A 26,529-nucleotide genomic window follows, 5' to 3' on the forward strand; every position below is an offset into this window, starting at 1 on the left:
CTTCAGAGCCAGGAAATATATACAATCACATACAATAATGTAAACAGAAAGAACAAAGTCAAAACAAACAAAATCGAATGTTTTTGACATTATTAAGATGAAGCCTGGCCCCAGAAAAGTGATGTGAAACTGCTTCCCCCTTTTCTTTGCACAGATAGGGGCACAGAGATATGGAATATAGCATATAATATCATATTTTAACATGTTAATGAACTTTGCTGAATTTTTCCTTCTTTAAAAATACTGCTATAATTCTGAGCGGGGGAGGGGAAGTATGTAGGGGGAGGGAAATGCTGGTGATGTAATGACAAAGGATATCAATAAAGATCAAGTTTGACAATTATTACTGCTTCTATCAAAACTTTATTCTAAATGTATTTTCAGGTTAAGTCACACTCTGTGCTAAGTCAGGAAAGGATTCTGCTTATGACAAAAAGAAAGAAAGCTTAAACATTTCAGTAAAGCCTGTTCCATTTTGCATGCATCTTCCTTCAAGTCTGTTCTATAAGTTCCCTTAGGTTACTCTGGCTTAGATACTACTAACCAAAACTTCTGGCAGCCTCATTTCTACCTCCACTGCTTTTTCCTGTTCATTAACTAAAAGCTGGTCCTGAATTTCTAGTCTTCAAAACATTTTGCAAAAAAAGTTATGCACTAAACTTATGTTTCCTAGACTACCATGTCTCTCCCGTTGGCAAAGAGAGTCAAGTATTTGAACTTTACATGGTTTCTGGACTATTGGTGAAACTTCTCTAAAAAAGAATGATGATCAGAATCAATATCTTAACTTTTATTCATTTCTCATTTATCAGCAGTAACAGCTTAAAGAAGGTTGATTTGTAGCTCTAATAGTATAATTTCTTCCCATCTTCATCTGTTTATCTATTTTAGTGTTAACTTTGACAAATGATGTGACTAATCTATGAAGCGCCTAAACAAAGATAGCTAATGTGATATTTCTTGTCTTTTAACATAAAATCAATTTCATTTTTTGTGATTTTGTTTGGCGTTTGCCATGTCTTATTTCATGAAGTGTTAAATGGCCTATGGGTTTAATTCCAAAAGAGAATTCACAAATCTAATTTAATTTTTCATTTCCTTCCTATACTCCAAAGACATTATGATCTCATAAAATAGGGAACATTCCAGTGATGGAGATCTTGACACATCCACACATGACTATACTATCCCTCTATCTTCAATGTCCAACAATTTTTCAAGTACTTACTTACCAGAAACTGTTGATAACCTGAGATATAAAGCAGGGCAAAAAATATTGTGCTTGCCTCCCTCCAGGAGCCCCCATTCTAATGAGGAGACAATATACAGATAACTATGTAACTATAAGACATAGATAGAATAGATGGGACACAAGCACAAAAAGTGGGAAGTGGGGAGAGACTAGGAAGATCTTCTACAGAACAGAAGATTTGGGCTGAGTCTTGAAGGAAGCAAGGAAAACATGGGGGATAGAGAAAAGGCATAAAATGAAAAGGAGTCAGGAAATGAGATGCCATGGACCAAGAAGCAGGCCAGTGTAGCTGGATCACAAAGTACAGTAAAGGAGACTAAAGCAGAAGAAGAATGGTCTTCAGGAATATCTGAGTTCAAATTCAGTCTTCAGAAACTTACTAATTTTGTGACCATGGACAATTCAGTTCACTTCTGCCTCAGTTTCCTTCAGAGTTAAATGGGTACCATCAGAGCATCTATCTTCCAGGGTTGGTATGAGTCAAGTGATAAAGTTGGTAAAGGGACTTAGTCCAGTACCTGACACATAGTAGACCCTCTAATTGATTTCCTCTCCCTGTATTCTCCTGACCTAGAAAGGACATCAACAGAGCAACCTGGTTGTGTTCTGCTATCAGTGACCCATGATCGAGCTCTGGGCCCAGTTCAGACATTTCATCCCATGTTTCCTTGGTGACACTCTTTACTGCCATGTGATTGTCTAATTGTACTATTACAACTTACTCACTCAACATGTACTTCGCTGCCTTCTGGGTAAGCCTCAACTTCAATTCCTAAACTAAAATTTTATAATTGTCTTTTCTCTCATTTAATTTATATTTTCAATGAAAATAACAAAAATTTATTTCCCAACTCTTTCTTAATGGCCAAAACTTCAAGCACATCTCAAACAAGACCTTTCTACCTAATATCTGGTCAGTGAAAAGAATCAAGGTTAATATTTCATTTTTAATATCACCTATAGCCAATGACTGTTTTTTCTAATGCAAATGATGAATAAACAGAAAACATTCTCAAGATGACCCACAAAGTACCACACATTCTAAGTGCATTTTATACCAATTCAATTTCTCAAATGGATAACCAATGTTCCTACTAATCTGCCTTAGAAATGGAGCAGAGCATGAAAATTGTTCTGATGCACAGACTCTGTTCTGTCAATTGCTAGAGGGAGAACATGAATTCAGATGCAGTGCAGGTTAACATGAGATACACTTCCTTGGAATGAGCAAACTCCTTGATGAAAGCTTTTAAAGAAAATCACTAGAGACCTCCAGATATGAACATATCATAAAACATAAAGATATACACATGCAGGTATAAATGATGGCAAACATATAAACACTGGGCTCCTCTATTTCTATGGTTATAAATACACATACATGTAGCCATGTATATGTATACTTGGGCAACATAAATTTACAGCTAAAACAAGTTACCTTTTCCCTGTAATTAAGGCATGCCACCTAACAGCAGTATAGATTGGTGTCACCTTCTTCCCCCTTTTAATAGCTATCCTTCAACAGAAAATGAAGTAGACCATGGGCTCAAAGGTAGATAGATTTCAGAAAACATAATAAATTCAAATAACCAGTCCCCAAAGAAAGAAATTTAACCTATCAAAAGTTACATGGGGAATCAGATACATCAAATCACTACTAAGTAAAATGCAAAATGAAGTAATTTCAGCTTCACTCCAGGACTGGATTTCACACATTGGAATTAGGTTCCACTCCTTTGGCTTCTCCCACTCACTGGACAGCTCTTCCCAGAACTTCCATCCAAGGAGGATGCCCAGGTCAGCCAAAACTCATTCTTCTCCCATAACACTTAGGACAAATGACTTGGTCTCTTCCTCCTTTTTCCAGTCCCTTTCAGTATCTTTTCCTGTGTAGTTTCCCCTCTCCTTAAAATGCAAACTCATTGAGGGCAGAAAAATGTCTTTCTTTCCACAAGTACTTATATTTCCAGCTCTTAAGATGCTGTCCAACCATGTCTGTCTCTTCACGACTCCATAGACCACAGCACTTCTACCTTCCACTCTCTCTTGAGGTCTGTCTAAATCCATATTCATTGTTTTCATGACACTATCTATCCATCTCAATCTCTGCTGTCCCCTTTTCCTTTTGCTTTCAATTTTCCCCAATACCAGAGACTTTTCCAATAAGTCCTATCTTCACATTATACAGCCACAGTTTTTAAGCTTCAGCTTCAATATCTGTTCTTCTCGTGAACAGCTTGAATTAATTTCTTTAAGTATTGACTGATTTGATCTCACTGCTATTCAAAGGACTCTCAAAAGTCTTCTTCAACATCACAATTTGAAACTGTAGATTCTGTGGCAGTCAGCTTTACTTACAGTCCAACTCTTAGTCATACAGAGCTAAAGGAAAAAACATAGCTTGGAGTATACAAAACTTTGTTGGCAAGATGATACCTATACTTTTTACTATAATGCCCAGATTTGCTATCATTTTCCATCCAAGGAGAAAATAACTCTTAATTTCACAATGATTGGCAAAAATAAACACTTAATAGATACAAGCTCCGTTGAAAAAGTCTACTTCCCATCCATCAGTTTGGCAACAGTTACAAAAAAATGAAAATGACAATTGTTGGAAAGTCTATGGGAAAAGACCCACAACTAATGCAGTGGAGGAGCAGCTAAAATGTCCAGCCATGTAGTAAAGCAATTGGGAACTATACTCAAAACATCTCTAAACTACATCCTCTGAACTAGTGATTCAACTACTAGGCATCTTTCCAAAGAGAGAAAAGAAAAACATACACAAGAACGAATAAAAATTTCAAATAAAAATTGAGAATATGAAATGTAATAAGACCTGAATATGATTTAAAATAAAATATTTATATTTTAGAGGCAGCAATTTCATTAAGCAAACTTAATTCTCTTTTAGAATATCCAATATTCTAGTCTTAAACCCAAAACTAATCTGCAAATACCTGGATCAAAATTAGACATTACTCCCTTAAAAATTTTTTAAGCTTCCCATTGAACATACAAATCTGAAATAACTGAATTATATGACACAGGACAAGGATATTATATTGGGCTGTGTCAACTAGCAGACTTATCAATAATAATAAGATATTAAACTGGTAGAGCCAATTCCCATGTAACTAGACAGAATACAATGAATTCTAATGTGATATTTTTAAAGTTGGAAAAATTTAACATCTGAAAGAACTTTCACTGGGCAGTTTAATACAAGCATGATGAAAAAAAGGATAGTGAACCAACATCAATGAATCAATAAGAGTGCTGACATTATATTAATGAGATAAAATTTAATTCATATATGATGAAAACAATTAAAAGTTTTCAGTAACAATAGTATCAAGAACAATCTTATACACACACTTTTCAAAAGCCAATAAAAATTGTCACACATAGTTTTCAAGTTTACAAAATATTTAATACATTACATTATTTTAACTTCACAATAACCCTTTAAGATAGAGACTCTTTGATCCCCAATTTACATATGAGAAAACAAAGGCTTATAAAGGTCAGATGAATTTCTTTCACGATATATTCAGGTAAAAAATGTCAGAAGATATGAAATAAGGACTTTCTGATTTACATTATCTATTTCAACATAATTAAAAGCTTTCAAAATTCATATTATATACTTGCAGAAGGAAAAGAAACATCCTCTAATCCCCTCAAAAGAAAACTAGCTGAGATATCATAAATCCCCAGTCTTAGGCATATCTGGATGCTAAATGCATGGGAAAACTCCCTTCGGCAAGGATATTTTGCAAGGCACTTCAAGGGTTTTATTGAATCTCATATACACTTATTCTATCAATTAATAATTGGGATTATTTTCTATAATTTATCACTAAAATACTGATTATTTGATGGGATTACACACAATAGATATATATAGCTATGAGGAAACATTAAAAAATGAATATAAAATAAAACTGCTTTACACAAGACTTCACAGAAGAAAAGACTAAATTCCAAGACATGAAGCTAGTATGCACAATAAATTAGACCATTTTTTTGAATTTTGTTTTATTTTGTTTTTTAAAAAACCTTACTTTCCATTTTAGTATCAATTCTAAGACACAAGAGTGGCAAGGGGGAAGCAATCAAGGTTAAGTGACATACCCAGGGTCAAACAAGTAGGAAGTGTCTGAGGCCAAATTTAAACCCAAGTCCTCCTAAATCCATGCCTAGTGTGGAAAGGAAACAAGACTGACAGTTTGTGGGGGAAGGGCCCAACTGGGTGTGGCAGTTGGGTCTTGTGACTAGCACTTCCTTCCTGCCAGGTGGGACTTGCTGCCTGATGTTGGAGGAGAGAGGAGCTTGTTCAGGCTCTCTGGAGTGGCATGCTCTTCTTGGTTCAGCTGGAAGATTCAGGCCCAGAAGATTTGCTTCTAAAGGTTAGACCTGTTCTTGTTTGCTTTCTATCTACTGCTAAGATTCTGAAGTATACAAAACTGGACTGATATAGAGGAGACGGAAGTGGGAAAACCCTCTGCCAGCCTCTAGGGTCTGGCCCTATACTCTGAAGCTAAGGAAAAACTTCAATTCCAACTGGATTATTAAACTTTATATTATTTGAATTCACAGTCAGATACGTGGACTATCATTTCTGGTCATAGAAGGAGCTGAACTTCAGTTTCAGTCATTCAAAGACAAACAGACCTCATTGGACCCCTGCTGTTTCCTCTCAGCAGGGGGCATCTCCCTCCCTTGTCTCACCAAGCAATATTCCAACTCTCCCCTCTCTCCTCCATACCCTGCTACAAACTTCCCATTATCCCCCTGTTTTCCAACCCTATTTCCTTTCCCAAATAAATATTACAGTTTTTTGGCGAGCCAGCTAGGAGCATTACATTGTTTTCTTCTTCTTCCTTTTGTTTTGGATCAGGTATATGATTTTCTTGTACTGCAAATTTAGTGTCTCTAACCACTTTATCCACTTCCACATACTTTTCACAAAGTTCTTCTTAATTCTTGACTCCCAATGCTGCCAGCACTTCTTCTATTGTGATTGTGTAGGTTATTTCCTTAACTAACTCTTCTGACTGGATCGTTTGTTCTTGATTTGAGTTGTTAATGTAATTATCTGTCTTTCCCTATTGTAAAGCTTGTGATCTTGATCGTAAGGTTTGATATATTCATAAGGTTCTCGCCAAAACTGTAATATTTATTTGGGAAAGGAAATAGGTATAGCCTAATAGAACACCTAAAGGAAAAAAATTAATTTAAAAAATATTATGACTGATTGAGCTTATTACTGATAGACAATTTAAATTCTTAATAACAATAGATTATGGTTATTGGTTATAAGAAATGGTAACTGTAATAACTCCCTTTTTCTTCCTAAGCATAACAAGAACATATATTCAAAGTCCGGGGGGCACATTTTTCCAGAAGCAGTATTTCCTGATTCACTTTGCTGGAATGTTTTATTTGTGGCGAGCTCTGACTATCTTAATTGTGCTTTTTGTTCCTTGCAAAAATGCAGGATCTTACTATTGCTGTATTTAGAATTGTAAATTTCAAAATCTATAAATAAAAAAGTTAAAATAAATAATTTTCAGGAAGCTAGTCCTGATTGTAGATGCAGACTAATGACTTTTTCCCCATGCACAAAAACCAACAAAAAAATGTTCCAAAATCATGTAGAATTTGTTACTTGCTAATGAGTTTACACAGAAATTGCATTGTTCTTTTTTAATGATCCATAATCAGTTACTATTAATTATTCAGTAAGAAATGTATATGGGATAGTAATTATATAGTTCCATAGTATGAGATCTAAATTCTATAAAATTATATCTATCAGTTAGGTTTTTAACATCTAAATGTTCTAACCCAAAGTTTACTGTTTGTACTGAATTATATTAATGTCACGATTTCATAAAAAATAACTATTTCCCACTGATGATTAATAATAGATGCACAAAATTTTAAATTCGGGAATCAACTAATTCATGTAATCTTGCTATTAAGAGGAAAACTGAAGCAGAATGATATATAGATTAAGAGCCTTAGGATTTAGAGTTGGAAAAAAGTATTGTTCAGTGGTTCAGTTTGTATCCCAACTCTTTATGACACAATGGACCATAGAATGCTAGGGTCTTCTGTTCTCTACTACTTCTAGAGGTCTGTCCAAGTTCATGTTTGTTGTCTTCTTGACACTATCTTATTCTCTGATATCTCCTTCTTTTACCTCCAATTTTTCCAACATCAGTGAATTCCATCTTCTCATTATATGCCCAAAGTCCTTGAACCAAACATGATTCATATACCTGTGACAAGGAAATCACTTTTAAAAGACTGATATATATTAATTTAAGGTCGCCAAGGAATTCAGCTATGTAATTCCTTAATGAAAACTCAAGTCAGCCGTCAACCTTTTATGGAGTTTAAATTACAAACAGGAGGAAGAAAGGAATTAGAAATAGAGAGATAGAGGGAGAGAGAAAGGGGAGAGAAGGGAATAGGGCTTAAATACCCCTTCTGTTTAGGCTGGGCCAAAAGGCCCAAGCCCTTAGATAGCTGGGGCAAAGAAAAGAGATCAGTCCCTATTACTCACGTGACCAAAATGGAGAAACAGTCTCAGAGGCCCCCACCTTCAGCTTCCTTCAGAGCAAGCTTCTCAGAGCACACTCCAACCACACACCCCCCAACTCCTCAATCACCACCCTCTATCTTCAAGGAAACCATCCAAATTCCCTCCCCTCAGCTCTCACATCTACCAAACACTGTCCATCAATTCCCCTGTGCCAATGGAGGCTCTAGCTTAACCCAGGACTGCCCAGAGGTCTCTGGCTTTGCACATGTCTGTTGAAGGTCATATTTTCAAATAATTAAATCCTTGATCCTTTGCTACAGCCCTTTCTAAATCCTGTTAACCTGAGTAGGGTAGAGATTGGAATAATTAAATTTTGATCTAGGCTGCAGCCCTTACTCAATCCTGTTAGGACTGAATAGGGTGGAGATTGATTCCAAGTATCTCCATTGTATCAATTCTAAAATCAATCATGACTCAAAGAAATTCCTGTTCTATGCTTAAGCATAGGTCAAAGTCCTTTCCATTGTTCAGCAAAAGGTTTCTGTCCTAAAGTAATCTTAAGAAGGGAGGAGAAGGAACCTCCCATGCCAATGGGGTTCACATTCCAATAGTCAAGACCCACTGTCAATAGGAAATTTTTCAAGTATGAAATTTCCCAATGGTGAAATTTCCAACATTTATAAGTCTAAGAAATTTTGAGGTTTACATACCTCATAACTCAGTCATATATCCCAGGGTTATTCTGGTTTTGGTCAATACCCTCCTCAGGGGGTAGGTTGTATAATTATCCTAAAATCCCAGGTTTAAAATCTTTTAGAGAAATTTTAGGAAAAGAAACTTGCCATCACCCCAAATCAAGAAAGAAGATCTTTTGGAGAAGGTGCCATAAGGAAGCCTGCAGAAACAGCACATTGCATCAAAAGATACAGAGTGAACATTTGGATATAATAAACAGAACTGAAGGGGGTTGAACATATTCACTCTGAATGTAAACTCTTATGCCAAAGGGGTATGTCCCTTAATCGGTATTTTATCAATGCATCTATTGATCATTTTTTTTCCTTCTTTATTTCTCTCTTATCCCCAAATTGTTGTAATCCCCCCTTTTTGTAAAGTGAAATATTATATACCTCTAGTAAAAGAATCTTTAAAGGTATAAGCTATTTATATAAAATGATTCATTGGGAAGACTAGGCATGATAATCTCCCCAAGCCCAAAACGGGGGAGATTTTCAACATGCTCATCTCCCAATAGAATCACAGGGGGATAATATAAAGGGAATTCCCTTCCCCTTTATCCCTTTCTGGGTTGTTGACCTACTTCCCATATCCTATTTGTGTGCCTGCACTGTGTGACGCAGGGGCAGGGAGAATAAGAGTGTGGTACAGAGTGCTTCAGCTCTCTCTACTTCCCTGGACTGCAGCATGGAGAGGCTGACAGAGAGTCATGCAGAAGGATCTACACATAGAATTAGAGTAGAAAAAAAGGCTTTAAACTTCTACCTATCGGATTTCTTTATTACAAGTAATTATTAATAAATTCTATGGAAAATAAGAATCTAGAATTTTTAATTTAACTTTTAACAGCATAGTCTTTTTGCTAGTATTTTATTTAAGATTATTGCATATGTTCAATAACAAGATTGGTCTATAGTTTCCTTTCTCTGTTTTTGGCCTGCCTGGCTTTGGAATCAGTACCATATATGTCTCATAAAAAGCATTTCATAAGATTCCTTCTTTGCTTATTTTGTCAAATAATTTATATAATATTGGGATAATTTGTTCTTTAAATGTTTGATACAATTCACTTGTGAATCCATCTGACCCTGGGGATTTTTTCTTAGGAAGATCCTTGATTGCTAGTTCAATTTGTTTTTCAGAAATGAGATTATGTAAATATTCTATTTCCTCTTTTGTTAATCTAGGCAATTTATATTTTTGTAAATATTCACCCATTTCACCTGGACTGTCATAATTATTGCCATATAATTGGGCAAAACAGTTCTTAATGGTTATCTTAATTTCATCTTCATTAGAGGTGAGATCACCCTTTCCATCTTGGATACTGTTAATTTGATTCTCTTCTTTTTTTATTATATTAACCAGTTCTTTATCTATTTTATTTATTTTTTTAAGTACCTGCTCCTAGTCTTATTTATTAGTTCAATGAGTATTTTTCTTTCAATTGTGTTAATTTCTCCTTTCATTTTTAGGATTTCTAATTTAGTTATAATCTGGGGATTTTTAATTTGTTCTTTTTCTAATATTTTAAGTTGTTAGTCCAATTCATTTATCTCTTCCCTCTGTTTTCTTGGTACAGGCACTCAGAGATATAAATTTTCCCATGTATTGCTTTGGCTATATCCCATAGATTTTGCTATGTTGCCTCTTCATTATCATTCACTTTCATTAAGTCCATAATTGTTTCTATGATTTCTATTCTAACCCACCAGTTTTGAAAAATTAGATTAGTTTCCAATTAATTTTAAATTTGCTTTTCCAGCCTTTCCATGAACCCTTAATTATAATTTTAACACATTATGATCAGAAAAAGTGGCATTTATTATTTCTGCTTTTCTATATTTGTTTGCAACATTTCAATGCCCTAGTAATTGGTAGATCTTTGTATATGTGTACCATGTACTACTGAGAAGGTATATTCCTTTTTTATCCTTGTTCAGTTTTCACCAAATATACATATTAACTCTAACTTTTTCTAATATTTTGCTCACATCCCTTATTTCTTTCTTATTTATTTTGGTTCAATTTCTCTAGCTCTGAAAGGGAAAGGTTGAGATTCCCCCATTAGTATGGTCTTACTATCTATTTCCTCCTTAAACTCCTTTAATTTCTCCTTTAAAAATCTAGATGCTGGAGGCAGCTGAGTGGCTCAGTGGATTGAGAGCCAGGCCTAGAGATGGGAGGTCCTAGGTTCAAATCTGGCTTCAGACACTTCCCAGCTATGTGACCCTGAGCAAGTCACTTGACCCCCATTGCCTAGCCCTTACCACTCTTCTGCCTTGGAGCCAATACACAGTATTGACTCTAAGACAGAAGGTAAGGGTTTAAAAAAAAAATCTAGATGCTATATCATTTGCTGCATAAATGTTTAGTAAAGTTTTATTTCACTGTTTATGGTACCTTTTAGCCAAATGTAATTTCCTTCCTTATCCCTTTTAATCAGATCAATTTCTACTTTAACTTTGTCTGTTATCATGATTGCTACTCTTGCTTTTTTTACTTTAGATGATGCATGATAAATTCTGCCCCTTGAATCTGTCTGTGTCACCCTGCCTAACATGTGTTTCTTGTAAACAACATATAGTAGGATTCTGTTTTTTAATCCACTCTGTAATCCACTTCCATTTACAAGTTCACCCCATTCACATTCAGCATTATGATTACTAACTGTGTATTGCCCTCCATCATATTATCTCCTTTCAATCCTGTTCTTTTCCCATTCTCTCTATTCCTCCTCACCAGTATTTTGCTATTGTCACCCCCCACCTACTTCCTCCTCCCTCCAATTACCTCCCTTTTCTCTTGTCTTATTCCCCTTCTACTTTTCTGTAGGGTAAAATAGAAATTTATACCCCACTGAGAATACTTGTTTTTCCCTCTTTGAACCAGTTATAATGAGAGTAAAGTTTAAACATTGCCCATCACCACTCTTATCCTCCCCTCTCTTTAATGATTTTTCATGTCTCTTTATGTTCACTCCTGTATTCGTTTTGTGGAAATATTTAAATCTTAGTCAGAGAGGACTCTCGTGGTGACATAGAGATGCTGCTGTAGTTTACTCCTCCATCTTGGCTCCACCCATGGAACTCAATAAATTACATAATAACAATAATATTATCAAGATAAATAACTTTGAAAGACATAGAACACATAATCACACTGACCAACCATCATTCTAAGGAGTCATGATAAAAAATATCTACATTCAGAGCTGATGGATTCAGAGGCCAAACTGACACTTTTTTTTTTTGACATGGCCTATGAGGTAACTTGTTTAGCTTAAATATACATTATTTGTATGGAGAATGTTTTTATTTTCTCTTCTCAATAAGTGAAGGAGGGAGAAGTAGAAAAGAGAAAAATTCAAAAATAAAAATGAAATAATATTGATTTTTTTTAAGAGATTGTTCAAGGTACAAGGTCAATTTATTGTAACAGGGTAAGTGAAGAGGAATAATATAAACTAAAGACAATAGGGAGTCACCAAACCATCCAGAATATAGGTGGAACATGGTCAGGCTAAGGCTTTAGGAAGATTTTTTTTTAATAATAAAAACATAAGAACTAAGTCCAGTGGCAGAAATGGGAATGAGAAACTCATCTCCTGATCTAGTTCAATGTTTTTCCTACGATGCCAGTATACAAAATAAAGCTACACATATGAGCCAAACCCTCTGAGGTTTCTTCCAGTTCTAGATGGGCAGGAAACAATATCAATCAAGTCTCATTCCTAGCATTTTTATCTCCTCAGTGTCAATTCCATCCCAGACCCTTTATATTAGTGCTTCATTTCCTTTGTACTTGGACTCTCCCCAGATTCTTCTTATTCCTTCTTGCCTACCATAGGAACTATACATAGGGATTCATTCTGGACTATTCCCAGTTTCCCTATACATATCACCTTCTTCCATTAAAATATAAGTTTTCTGATGGTAGGAACTGTATTGCTTGCATTATTATTCCCAGTGCTTGGCATAAAGCAAGTTCTTAATAAATGCTTTATTTATCTAAATTATTTAAAGTGACTGGAGGCTCAAGCAGCTTTTCATGGAAGGAAGAAGAGTCAGAAAGCAAGTCATATGGGGAAGAAGAGGAAAAGACTGAAATACCAGATTTAAGAGGAAGAAAATTCACTAAAAAGACAGGGAATAAATAGATGAATCAATAAAGATGCTAAAACCAAAAGGAAAAATGAGAACACAAATTCTCAAAAAGGAAATTCTTAAAGAGAGTCCAAAACCATCTTAACAGAATCTTAGCCAAAAGACTGACAAGTAATACCTCAAAACATAAAGAATCCTATGAAATCTCAAGAAAGATGGAAAAGTCTAACAAAAATTACAGAAAAATCCAACATATATGGAAAGTAATGAATGCTGGAGGGGATGTGGCAAAGTAGGGACATTAATTCATTGCTGGTGGAGTTGTGAACTGATCCAGCCATTCTGGAGGGCAATTTGGAACTATGCACAAAGGGCGACACAAGAGTGTCTACCCTTTGATCCAGCCATAGCACTGCTGGGTCTGTACCCCAAAGAGATAATGGACAAAAAGACTTGTACAAAAATATTCATAGCTGCGCTCTTTGTGGTGGCCAAAAATTGGAAAACGAGGGGATGCCCATCAATTGGGGAATGGCTGAACAAATTGTGGTATATGTTGGTGATGGAATATTATTGTGCAAAAAGGAATAATAAAGTGGAGGAATTCCATGGAGACTGGAACGACCTCCAGGAAGTGATGCAGAGCGAGAGGAGCAGAACCAGAAGAACATTGTACACAGAGACAAACACACTGTGGTATAATCAAACATAATGGACTTCTCCATTAGTGGCAGTGTAATGTCCCTGAACAATCTGCAGGGATCTAGGAGAAAAAACACTATCCATAGGCAGAGGACAAACTGAGGGAGTAGAAACACCGAGGAAAAGCAACTGTCTGACTACAGCGGTTGAGGGGACATGACAGAGGAGAGACTCTAAACAAACACTCTAATGCAAATATTGACAACATGGCAATGGGTTTGAAGCAAGAACACATGTGATACCCAGTGGAATCACGCGTCGGCTACGGGGGGTGGGGAGGAGGAAAAGAAAATGATGTTTGTCTTTAATGAATAATGCATGGAAATGATCAAATAAAATACTATAAAATTAAAAAAAAAGAAAGAAAAATCCAGCATAAATGAAGTTCATGAGAATCAGGAATGGATATATCAGAATTAGAGGTCAAAATCCCATAATAAAAAACTCAATTAATAGAAAAACCTAAAGAGTACAGTTGAAGAGTTTCTCCAAAGAAGTGAGAGATTAACTGTTTTTGAATCCAAAAATGTTGAAATGGAGAAAAATCTGGCAGAAGAGAAAGGCACTAGCTTTAAAAGAATGCACAAGCTACATAAACAAAAGCCATTAACTTTGACAATAAAATAGATAGGTCTCCCAGAAGAACATGGCAAATCAACAAACCTGAACAGCATAATACCAAAATTTCCCAGAACTTCTGAATCCAGAAAACAAAGTATCAATTAAAAGATTACACAAATCACCTAAACTTCAAACTCTAAGACCAAAATTCCATAACAAATTAAATAACAATAAATTGTGTAAGGGGTCATGAGAAAAATCTTTCTAAAATGTTCAAATATAAAGAAAGTTAAAATAATACAACATTCTTCTAATCTCACTCAGCATAAAAGCTCAAGATGCAATCCAAAGTGAGATTTACCTAAAAATCAAACCTTAATCATCAACAAAAATGGATGAACATACAAAAAAAGAATCATTTGAAGCATTATAGCAGAAATTAAAAAATAAAGAAATAAGGAGAGAGAATAAAATTGTGTCTCCATGGGCATGATCTTGGTTAAAAAAAAAAAGGGATATGCAAGGTCCTAGGATCAGCTGGCATCCAGTGGGTATGAATTTTAGATTTACTCCATCCTGCTTAGTCCTTAGAATTTTAGCAACCAAGGAATGTATACACCCCCACTTAAGGATTAAATGTGGGGAGGATGGCCTATGACCGTCATATGCTAGCAAGTGACAAATCAGAAACAACTGACTGACCCCCTGGGCTGTTCTATGCCAAGTTTAAGTCATCATTGGTATATGTGAGACACAGGAAGTGATGTTAAGAACTGCCTATAAATTTCATGTCACTTGCTGTGAGAGGCTCTCTCTAGGCAGCATTGGGAGCTTTGGGGAGTGTTTGGTGTGCTTACGGCTTTGGCGACTTGGCATTGGAGTTTACTGGGAGGAGCTCTGTAGTGTGGTCTAGGTGAAGTGATTTCCCTGAATCGGTCTTGGTGAGTGAGAAGAATGACTTCCCTTTTCCTGACCTTCTGAAAGCACTATCCTCAAAGGAGGACCCTCATCTTGGAGGAGGCCTCTTGTCTAGAAGCCAAGCTAGATTTAATCTTCTGAGAAGGCCCCTTGGGTGAGGCCTCTGAACTCCCCCTGGCTTAGGCCAGGCCGGAGCAGATCTTCTACTCTTTCCCTCTTCTCCTTCTATTATAACTAAACCACCATAAAATCTCATACTGACTTGAGTATTTCATTGGGATTGAATTAAAATCCCTGGCAACCACGAATATAATATATTCAGTCTCAACCCTAAATTTTTACACCTAACATGGGTGAGGGGAGGATGGACCCAAAGATGAGACACATAAAAAGTAAAAAAGCTGGAAAAAATAGAAGGATATGTAAGATTATATCAGAGCAAAAATAACTGGAAAACATATCAAGGACAAAAAATGTAAGAAACAGTGAACTATCTGAAAGACATAACCCATAAAAGATCCCAGCCATTGTAAGTAGAAATTGCAAAAATCTATATCACCTCTTCATAGAAACCAAACTCCCAAATGAAAACTCCTAGAAAGATTATAGCCAAAATTTACATCTTTGAAGTCAAGAAATAATACTTCAAACAGCCCAAAAGAAAGAATTCAAATAACAAGGACACAGTCACAATCACACACAATTTAGCAGCCCTCGCTAAAAAGGCAGTGAGCTAAGAATATGATACTCCAGAACACAAAGTATATAGGCAGAAAGCCAAGAAAAATTTAAAACAATATAATATATAATGGGGGAAACTAACTTCTAATGAAATTACTTCCAAGCATTCCTGATTAAAAGGCAAAAATTGCCTAGAAACTATGAAGTTACAACTCACAAAGTAAGAGAAACAACAAAAAAAAAAGAGAAGCACAAATGAACAATGATGGGGGATTAAACAAGAATATCCTTACATTCAAATAGAAGGAATCATATAGGGGCCCTCTCTGGGCCCTATCATCATCAAGGGTCATAGAAGGAGTCTAATTAGACAAAACCTGCTATGAACAGATCAAGAGAGAGAAAGAGAAATGCACTGGGGAGTGGAATGGAAAATTAAAGGAAAATTATCTCACAGAATCAGAGTATACAAGTTTGTTTTGTTTAGGACTAATCTCTCCCTTAGTCTATACTTTCTCTAATTCCCCCTTCTTCCTTCTCTGCTTTCCCTCTTATTCTATGTTAAGTGAAATGTTTTTCTGGACACCAAATCTGTGTTTGTGTGTATTTTTCCCTCCTTTTTTTGACCAGTTCAGATGAGAATGAATTTCAGATGTCAAATAGTTCTCCAAAACCTTATCTGAATAGATATCTACTTGTAAAAAAACTGTAACAGAGGCAAAGCGTCATCTCCCACCACATACCACAAAAAATATGGCACTATTTAAAACTATGATAAATTAGAATACAAAAAAATTCATTCCATTACTAAAAATAGTCAAGAGAAGAATTAGAGATAAGATAGGTCTATCGTACACAAGAGAACTCTGTCTAATAAAACGATCAGACTTACTTGCGTGATCATAATAAACTACCACTTACAATAGTCTTATAGCAAGGTCATTGGGCATAGGAAGCTTCAAAGTTGATCAAAATTAGTTTCTTCAATGACCTATCAGAAAATGAATAGTAAAAAAGACATGCCAGATAATTTGTAATGTAAGCTAACAGTACAACCTGACCTGCCTGCATAAGATCTATAACAATTTCTTTCTAGAGGATGGCTGTTTTAAGTTGTTAATGACATCTGTCCACAGCTGGAGTGTTTTGTTTTATATAATTGTAGCCTCAATTTTTATTACAAGTAATGCATCATGATGCAAATTTAAGATTTTCCAAATAAAGACTCTTAGCATTCTATTTAAAAGGGACTAATATTGGAGCAGATCTGAGTCTAAGATTAAGTATTCCTCTGGAGTCAAAACACAAAGACAGCAAATATTCTGCCCTAACAAATCCGCCTCCTTCCCCCCCTCACACACATACACCACTTCCAACAGAAGCCTAGAAATACACTGGCTGAGAGAGAGCTATTAGAACTCTGTACTCAAAAATTCTTCTTTTCAACAGTCTATTATTTATATGACAAAATGAATATCTAAAAACATGAAATATAACCTTAAATTATTCACTTACTCTTTTCACATAAGAAGAAACCGTCAATCTAATGCCAAAAGACTTCAAGCATATTTCTAAAGGTTTCAAGTAAATTGCCTTATTTATCAAAACTTTATTCTCCTTGTTTGTTCATTAAATACTATAGTATTGCATTAAGGTCAAATAGAGCCAACCAATTACTGTGGTTAAAAAAAAGGAAGAAAGAAAAAAGAAAGAAAATAGCTTTGCTTCTTAGTATGCCAACTTAGCATAGAATACTTTTTAACAATTGCTTTAAATAACTGTACAAAAGTCAGACTATTCAAATTATATTTCCACCATTTACAAGTTAGTCTTGAGGATTTCTATCAGCAAACAATCCCAGTACAATTTGCTATCAAAAGAACTCTTTTTCTGGTTTCCTAAATGCCAAATTAAAATGTCAAAAAATATCTGTATCTGCATGTTCACTAATGCTTCATTTTAGGTGGCTCTAACTCAATGATTAAATGACCTAGAAAATAAATTTGAAAGTACAGAGCTTTTTCCAAGTTGATCATTTTCAAATTTCTATATTTATAAAAAGAATAAATTCATATTTTCAATTCTATTAATTACCAAGAAGGATATTTTCAGGGTAAAGAGGATCATTAAGTCTTCACATACAACACTGAAATTTTTGCAGTATTGGTGTTTTAGAGTCAATAGAATGCTGGACAGTTAGTCAGAAGTTCAAATGTGGCCTCAGACTACTGTGTAATCCTGGGCAAATCACTCAACCTTGTTTGGTTCAGTTTCCTCATTTGTAAAATGAGATGGAGAAATACTCTCAACCCCGCCTCCCCAATCTCCCCCTCCAAAGAGGTCATAAAGACTCAGCCATGACTAAGCATGATTGAATAACCACAAATGTTTGGATGCCTGAGCCTATAAAACTTTACCAACCTTAAAACTCCAAAATTTGTCATGCATACCTTTATTTTGGGGTGCAAGATTGAAAAAGTAGTGTCTTCTCTAAATGATCATCAGAAACAGTAAGCAAAAGATTTTCTTTCACAATTAACTTAAGTACCATGTAAGCTGTGACTGAATCCCAGATAATGCATAGGAAGTTTCTGTTAGCAGTCTATAGCTTTTTTCTGCCACTAAAAATACTTTAATCTTGAACTAGCAAGTTTGATACTTTAAAACATTATTCCCTATTACTGAAAATGTGTCTTAAAATGGGTGAGAAAGAAGGAAAATAGGTATGGACTGGAAAATAAATAGCTCTACCTTTTCTCAGATCCTTCATCACTAAAGGATAATTCTAACCAGCAGTGGGAGATATAGAGGAAAAGAAGTAAGACAAAGAAGAGGCTAGAGGCAAGAAAAGCTGTTATAATTATAGCTGGGAACACAGAATTTGTTAAAGGAAGTCTACTGTATAATTATATTTGAAAATTTAGCAAGATGCCCAGAGGCGGCTTGCAGCTGTCAGGAACTCTACTCCTGTTCATGAGGCGACCACTTAGAGCAAGTCAAGCCACTACCTAAAATTTATGATTAAAACAAATGGAAAGGTCTTCTGCTGAGATAAATGCACTCCTATGCTATATCAAGTATATCCATTTCAACAAGGTTTTTGGCTCCTATTTGAGCCCTCATTCAATATATTGCCTCCTCCCCAAATCTCAGTCTCTCCTCTTCTCTCTTTTTCCTTTCCTCCCATTCCTCCAATTCGTTCCTTTTCTCTAACTTCTCAAAATCAACTAGGAAAAAGTACTTTACTTACAAAAGAAGATCAATTCATATAGGCCATATTACTCTACAGCAGTGAAAATTCTCAGGAAAGAATGGAATAGGATATTCAAAAAATAAAACAGCATAAATAAAAACCCTCCAAAACTTAAAACAAAACTGGGCCTAATCTTCCATGAAAAAATGTGAACTTTGAGTAAGAGTCATATTGGGGACTTTCCTTCCTCACCTCCTCTTCCTCCTTTTCCCTCTCTATTCCCTGTTTCTTCTCTCTCTCTATCTCTGTCTGTCTCTCTCTGTCTCTGTCTCTGTCTCTCTCTCGCTCTCTCTAAAACAACACACACACACACACACACACACACACACACACACACATGAACAAAATACTTGACTTGCAAATAAGACATACAAAAAAGGTAAAGACAACAATGAAATCAAGTATCTCTTTTATAAATAATAATTTTTAAATGACAATTTGAGGTAAAAAAAGGGAAAAACCAAAGTAGGTCATTAATAGACAGAAAGGATCTAAAGAACTAAATATTAAAAATACTCATTAAGAAGGAGGTGATTAGAAAAAGCTTTACTTATGGTTTTGTACACCAAATTTATGCTTCCCTAAAAGTGAATCAAAATCTTTTAGAGAAAGAAGAAAACAATAACTAAGATGAGAAAGAGAGGAACCAGAAATGCATAGCAACATCATTTTTAAAACAAACAAAAAAAGGATCACTTATATTTTTTACCATATTTGGGGGGATAAGAAATGGTAAGGGGGAGTCTTAACCAAATAAAGAATTAAGAAGTTCACAAAAGACAGAATCAATAATTTCTTTTACTAACATTAAAATACTTTTGCACAAAACAAAATAAATACAGATAGATTAAAAGGGAACAAACAAAAGGGAAAACTATTTGTATGGAATATCTGATGAGGAACTGATATCAAATCTTTTTATGTTATGAAGACTTGTGTTTTCCTACACTTCTTAAAATGGTTGTATAAATGGTTGTAGGGTTTTCTGATAGCTGACCTCTGAATCAGGAAGGCTTAGGTCAAGTTCAGTCTCTGATACATAGTGGATGGTGGTCCTATGCAAATGCTCCCAGGTAACTAAAAATATAGACTACAGATGGAGAGCTGATCTACATCAAAAGAGGAAGTTTCTTCATCACATATACCTATGCCAAAGAAATGACAAAGGCAGAGCCAAATAAAATATTACCTTATAACTTGAAGATTCAGATGCTGAATCATCCAGTAACAGGGATTCCCTATAACAAACAAAATGGCCACTGCCAGTGCAATGGCTAACAATTGTGGTACAAAAATGTAAAAGAATATTATGCCTTAAAAAATTGAATATGAAAAATTCAGAGAAACTTGGGAACTTATGTGAACTGATACATATTTAAATAAGTAGGATAATTATTCTGAATGATTACAGTACATGCAAAAAGGACAATAAAACACAACTGAACAATGGACAATTATAATGGGCAAGCTTGGCCTCCCAAAATAGATGGGGAAATGTGCATTCTTTCCTCCTTTCATTTGGACAGGTGGTAGGCAAAAGTACAGAAAATTATCTTACAATATCAGATGAAATCAATGGGTACTTCGATTCTGCTAAACATTTTTGTTTACCTGGGGGTTTTTTGTTCTTTTGTTTTGTTTTTACTATTTGATACCAGGAAAGTTTCACTAAAGAGTGCAAGAATAAAGAAACTACACTTGATATAAAACAAAACACACCAATTAAGCAAATATAAGCATGACAGATTCTACTTTGAACTACATTACGCTTATAAATCTTTTATATGTAAATAAATCTTGGGCCTAAAATGAAAAATTCTGAAATATGAATTGTTGTATCATAGTTCACTTTCAATTACATCTTTTTTTAAAATTATGCTTAAACTTTTCCTTCTAGAGTATTTAATGTTTGAATTTATAAAAAATAATTCTTAAATTGTTAGAATATAATTCCATCCAAGAATATTAATTAAGTATATATTATATATAAGGTATTTTAATAGGTGCTGACTAAACTATCTCAAGAAGACAAACTAATCAAATTCAGACCAAAACAATACAACATACAATGCATGGGTTAGAGGACAATTAGTACAGACAAGTTCAAGGAATTCAGTATCCTTTTATCTTTATAAATGAGAAAAACAGGTAAGAGTCTGTCAACAATCAAGGCCAAGAAAAACAGCTTTATCAAGATGAAAAATACACCATGGTTTTAAAACATGTATCATGTTGACATTCAAAATATGTTCTACTAAAGAATATTTTTCTTCTTCTAGCCCATTTAATTTCAGGAGACCTTGATCATTCAGTAACAAAATGAAACTAATGCGAATCCTCCTTGAATTTTTCACCTTGGAATTCCAAAGGATTAAAAGTTGTTCCTTATTGAAAAGTGAAGATCTCCTGAATAAAACCTAATACTTTTCATACTGGTTAAATAAAAAAAAAGTCAGTATTCAATGGTCTGTATCAAATTTTTTCAAGTATTATTGGACCATTTGTATAAACTATACAAATACACATTTAAAGTTTAAACTTTCAGTCTATTTGTATAGTTTATGCAAATAGTCCAGTTTTATTTCTATAACATAAATGAGCCAACATATAATTAAACCACAAGTCTCAGAAAAATCATACCATATATTAGCCGTATGAATTCTGTAAGATGACTTCCCATTCAAAGTAACTGAAGGTAACTGATCTTTTTCTAATTTGATACATATCTTATATGTAGTCATACTAAGTCTTTCAAGATAGAAAGGCAAAGAATAAACTATTCTAATTAACTTTCATCCATACATATTAAAAGATATAAATAGTCTTAAAGGAAACTTTGAGTTTTCCTTTGTGTACAAAGAAAGACAATAGAATATTAAAAAACAATTGTGAAGACATATTACTTTCACAGCTGTTTAGGTATAAATGTAAACTTACCTACCAACCCAGTTAAATTTTCTAATGTAGACAAGTCAGGATATAGCTTGTAAGAATTAGTTAAGAGACAAAGTTGAATTCTTAATGAAAAAAAATCTGACCTGTTGATTTCCTAGAATTTAATTATGACTCCTAGTTTCTTCAGGGTTGTTGTAAGGATCCAATGATATGGACATAAAGCCCTGTGCACAAATAAACACAGAGAATCACATACATGCTGATGATAGAATTCACTGCCATTCCCCCAAAAATCTCTCATATTCCAAAGGCACCAGTCACGCAGAATTATAACATTGGTGTCACCCTCAATTCCTCATTCCTTCACCCCATATTATCCAATAAACCAAATTTTGCCTTACCTATCTCTATGCTATCTATCCTGTTTATCCTTAACACAGACAGCATAGACCTTGGGCCCTCATACCTTCAAGGACAGCTGCTAAAATAATTTCTACTTATGATTTGTATTTATAACAGTTTTAAGGGGGTTAAGGAAAAAAGTAGGACTATACCTGCAATTTGGAGGAGGCCAGGGAAGCCAAGAGATGAAGAGGGAGAGCTTTCCATGCATAAGGGACAGTCAGTGAAAATGCAGTGTCAGATGGAAATAAAGTGTCTGATAGAGTACATAGTGTAAAGTAAAGTACAAAAAGACTGATGAGGCAAGAGAAGGCCAAGGTATAAAAACTTTAAAAGAAAAAATTGGGGAATTTTGAAGGGGTGGGAAGCAAGAGGTGGTAAATGGTCACACTTGAACTTTAGGAAAATCATCCAAGCATGGGAGCAGAGTAAGTAATGGACCAAAGGGAGACACCAGAAAGGAAGAGTGACCTGGAAACTATACACAGCAGTGTAGGCCAGCCTACAGAGGACGCAAAAGTATATCAAAAAAGATGTTATCAAAGACGTGGCCAAGGGAAACTGACAGGACTTGGTAACTGATGAAGGTATATGAGGGAAGATGAAAGTCAAGGATGAGTCTATGCTGTGATCTGACTTACTGTGAATTGGTGGTGCCCTGGGTAGGAAAATGAAGTTCAGAGGAGTGGATGGTTTGGAATGAAAGAGAATGGCTTCCAGTCTAACCACAATGAGTTTAATATTAGCTAGGGAATAAGATGTCCAATGGTAGCTAGAGATAGAAGACTGAAGGTTAGGAGAGAGAGTGAGGCTAGATAGATCTGAACACCATCTGCTAAGAGATGTCTAAAATCAGACTTGATGGGAACTAATAAAGTCACCAAATCAAATCAAAGGAGTCCAGGACAGAGCCTTGGGGGATATTCATAGTTAGTAGGGGTAACCTGGGGGAAGAACTAGCAAGAAGATATTGAGAAAGTGGGATACAGAGAGAGAAAAGGGAGAGAGAAGGGGGGGAAGGAGGAAGAATAAGATAAGGGAGAGAGAAACAGAGGGGAGAGAGAAAGACAGAGAGAATATCAATAATGATGAACTACAGTGTCAAAGGCTGCACAAAGTTCAAGGATGACAATTGAGATCTGCCCATTGGATCTGGAAACTGAATACAGTGGTAACTCAGAGCGAGCTGTTCATTCAAATAGTGAGATCAGAAGCCAGATAACAGCAAGATAAGAGGAGAGAAAAGGAAGCAGAGACATAAATTGTGGATGGTCTTCTACAGGAGCTTAGTCATTAATGGGAGGAACAGAACAAGTTGGACACAGGCATTTTTATGAGCAATAGGGAAATGGTCAATAGAAAGGAGATTAGTAGGTGGTGAGGACTGTAGATGGGCAATCTGCTAGAGAAAATGGGCTAGAATAAGAAGTTGATTCTGAATAAAACTCAAATTAGAAATAATATGTAGAACAAACCAAAGCTATTTTGCCATACTTTCCTCACTGTATACTATTCCAAAAATTATTCCATCTGTAGTACTAGCCTTCAAAATCAGAAGAATGGTGCTGACACTTTCTTCTACAGGCTCACTCCAAATTATTTCAATTTCTTTCTTGTGAAACCTGCTTCAGTCTTTCAAAATCTGAAAGTGTTTTTGTGTTCTCTTTTCAGTCTCATCTCTTCTGACTCCTCACACACTTATCAATGCCCCACATTTCTGTAGGGTGGGTTTGTTTTCCTGTTTGTTTTTTTTTGAGGCTGAAAAGGGACCTAGGTTTTATTCTTTCCATTCCTCAGACTTTTAACAAGCTAAAAGGTTAGCTTCTTGCAATCCCTACAAACATAAGCAAAATAAAACAGTAGTAGATTTTCACTAATTTCCTTAGGGATACATTCCATAGAATGAGAAAAAAAGTCAAGAGATGATTTTGCAGGAATGTCAATAGGTGAGAGAAAGAAAGCAAAGGGAGCAGAAGAATCAGCAGAGAAGAAACAGTAGTGTAGAAATACTATTTTTCAGATAAAGACATGTGAAACCCTAATGTACATAAGCATATCAGGATTTGCAGAGAAACTAAGCCAAATCTGAAAGCAAAATATATTACTTATGACTTTGATGTCCTAACTATGTAACTAGAAATTGCCATATGGATGTCCTTCTTTGAACATTTGTGTGGGTAAATATGCTGAATATCTTTTGGGTCTATAGAACTGAAGCCATCTTGTTCTTCATAACTCCACTGTGTCCCATTTGGACAGAGGAACATAAAAGCAGAGCACAAGTTACCTCACACCTTCCGTGAAAAATGTTAAGTTATGAAAATATTTTACCTATCTTTCACCTAATTTTCCCATTAAGCCCGGGACAATTTCAGTCCCAAAGACTAAAATCAATTCTTTCAAAACTAGGTTATTAGGGGCAAGCTGGGTAGTTCAGTGGATTGAGAGCTAGACCTACAGACGGAAGGTCCTAGGTTCAAATCTGGCCTCAGACACTTCCTAGTGTGACCCTGGGCAAGTCACTTAACCCTCATTGCCTAGCTCATACCACAATTCTACCTTGGAAGCACTACATAGTATTGATTCTAAGGTGGAATTGTTTAAAAAAAAAAAGGTTACTTGACTTTTAAAAAGCCAGTGGACATTTAACAAATTTAAGTTAGCATGGTGTTCTTCTATATAACTTATTTCTCTGGTCCAAGGCAAAAATAATAAATTTTAAAAATCTGTATTGCTAGAGCTATAATTAAAAATCTTGATGAAAATAATAAATTGCAGCTTGTATTAAGTTTATAAAAAATTTAAAAATAACTTGTTTCTTTGATATTGTCATATTATATAAACACTGTAATCTTCAAATAACTTTTCTTAAATCTATTTGTAATTCAATCAAGAACTTTAAAGAACAGTTAATAAGCAAATAAATAATTTATTTACTATAGGATTATTTTATTCCATAAACTGTTAGCAATATATTTCTCAATAAAGAAAAATTGAATTATAGCCCAAGGGTGGTTTAATTTGGTACAAATTTTGAATAATGTCATATGTACTTCCAAAACAGATGCTTAGAGACTCTACAAGGACACTAAGCTCAATCAGAAGCCAGATTAAAGTTCCATCTGGAAACAAACAGAAATTCATAGTTCCATTACAATTACCAAAGTAACCAATGTATCACATAACAGTAGTAGAGCACAGAACTTCTTAGAAAAGTCAACAGGCCAGCCCATTCCTCAAAACAGACAATCAATTTATTAAAAAATCATCTACAGGAAAAAAATCTATAAATATTCAGATTCTTATGTTTAATATGAAAAAATTTAACATTTACATACTTATTTGAATTTTCTATACTTGATTTTCCCATAGATATTCTAATATTTTGTTTGCTAACCTTGAATAACAAGGCTATTCTTTCATAAAAAACAAAACTCATTTTCCCCTAAACTCTTACCCACAATGACTATTGATAAAAATAATAGTTGGCAATCTCATTCTTATTTTATTTAAATCCACTCTCATATCTTGTGCTGAATCCCTTAAATTCTATGATTAGAAATTACCAAGGAATCAAAAAAATGGAGAGATGGAAAAAAAATCTTTAAATACTACCTACTTCAATTCCCTGGGTAGCTGCATGTACAAATAAGGATGCTCACTTAAAGTCGACAGGCTGCTCCAAAGATACACAGCTAACTGAACACAGTGCTGGGACAAGGACTTGAACCACTTGAACCACTTGAACACTGAACTTCCAGGTCAGTGTTCTTTCTATGGTTCAAGAGTGTTCATACTTGTTAAATATGTGTAGACCTGGGCTTTGCTATTTTCTTTTTTTTGTTGTTATTTTATTGAACAAGAGTGTTCATACTTGTTAAGTATGTGTGGACCTGTGTGAATTACAGAAAGTTACTTAACCTATAATGAATGGATCAGAGATATGCACTACATGGTGTCTTACATGCTGAATAATTAATATTAGATATGAAATAGATTTAAAATAAGGTGTTAAATCTTACCAGAGAAGAGGGAGTAAACTACTAACTTTTATTAGAAAAGTAATTCTTTTACGTCAATAGAACAACAGTTTTCCAGGAAATTCCAGAAGACACTAGCAAAAGAACAAATTTATTAAATGAAAATCAGTCCTTCCTTACTAGTAAATGATGAACATTTATTAATATATATATACACACACATATATATGTATGTATGTATATACATATGTATATATGTATATATACATATATAATTAATAAAAGTATAATATTAACAATCAATTTTAAAATAATTTCTTTCTTGTTACAGTTCCATGACACCTGAAAAGGAAGTCTTCAAAGGATAACCACAAATTTGTCTCAAAAATCATGACTAGCTTACCAACTATATACATAATAATCTAGTGTTAGGACTAAGATAGTAAAAAATAAAAGAAAGCAAAGGTCCTTACCCTTAGGGG

The 26,529-nt window shown here is 34.7% G+C and overlaps 1 protein-coding gene across 31 annotated transcripts in view; it reads right to left on the reverse strand.

The window, feature by feature from the left end:
* TBC1D5 (TBC1 domain family member 5) overlaps positions 1–26,529 on the reverse strand; it is a 682,585-nt gene that overhangs the window by 531,655 nt on the left and 124,401 nt on the right. For 9 of the 31 annotated variants that reach the window (XM_056800283.1, XM_056800299.1, XM_016426453.2 and 6 more), the window contains 2 exons: positions 26,090–26,181; positions 21,809–21,889 (listed from right to left, as the gene is read on the reverse strand). The exons of 16 other annotated variants lie outside the window; for them this stretch is intronic. The gene's annotated coding sequence lies outside the window, so the exon portion shown is untranslated. The remainder of the gene's footprint in view (positions 1–21,808; positions 21,890–26,089; positions 26,182–26,529) is intronic. 6 more of the 31 variants (XM_056800302.1, XM_016426455.2, XM_007505139.3 and 3 more) reach the window with 2 other exon arrangements.

Source organism: Monodelphis domestica, chromosome 5 (assembly GCF_027887165.1).
Source record: "Monodelphis domestica isolate mMonDom1 chromosome 5, mMonDom1.pri, whole genome shotgun sequence".
NCBI lineage: Eukaryota > Metazoa > Chordata > Mammalia > Didelphimorphia > Didelphidae > Monodelphis > Monodelphis domestica.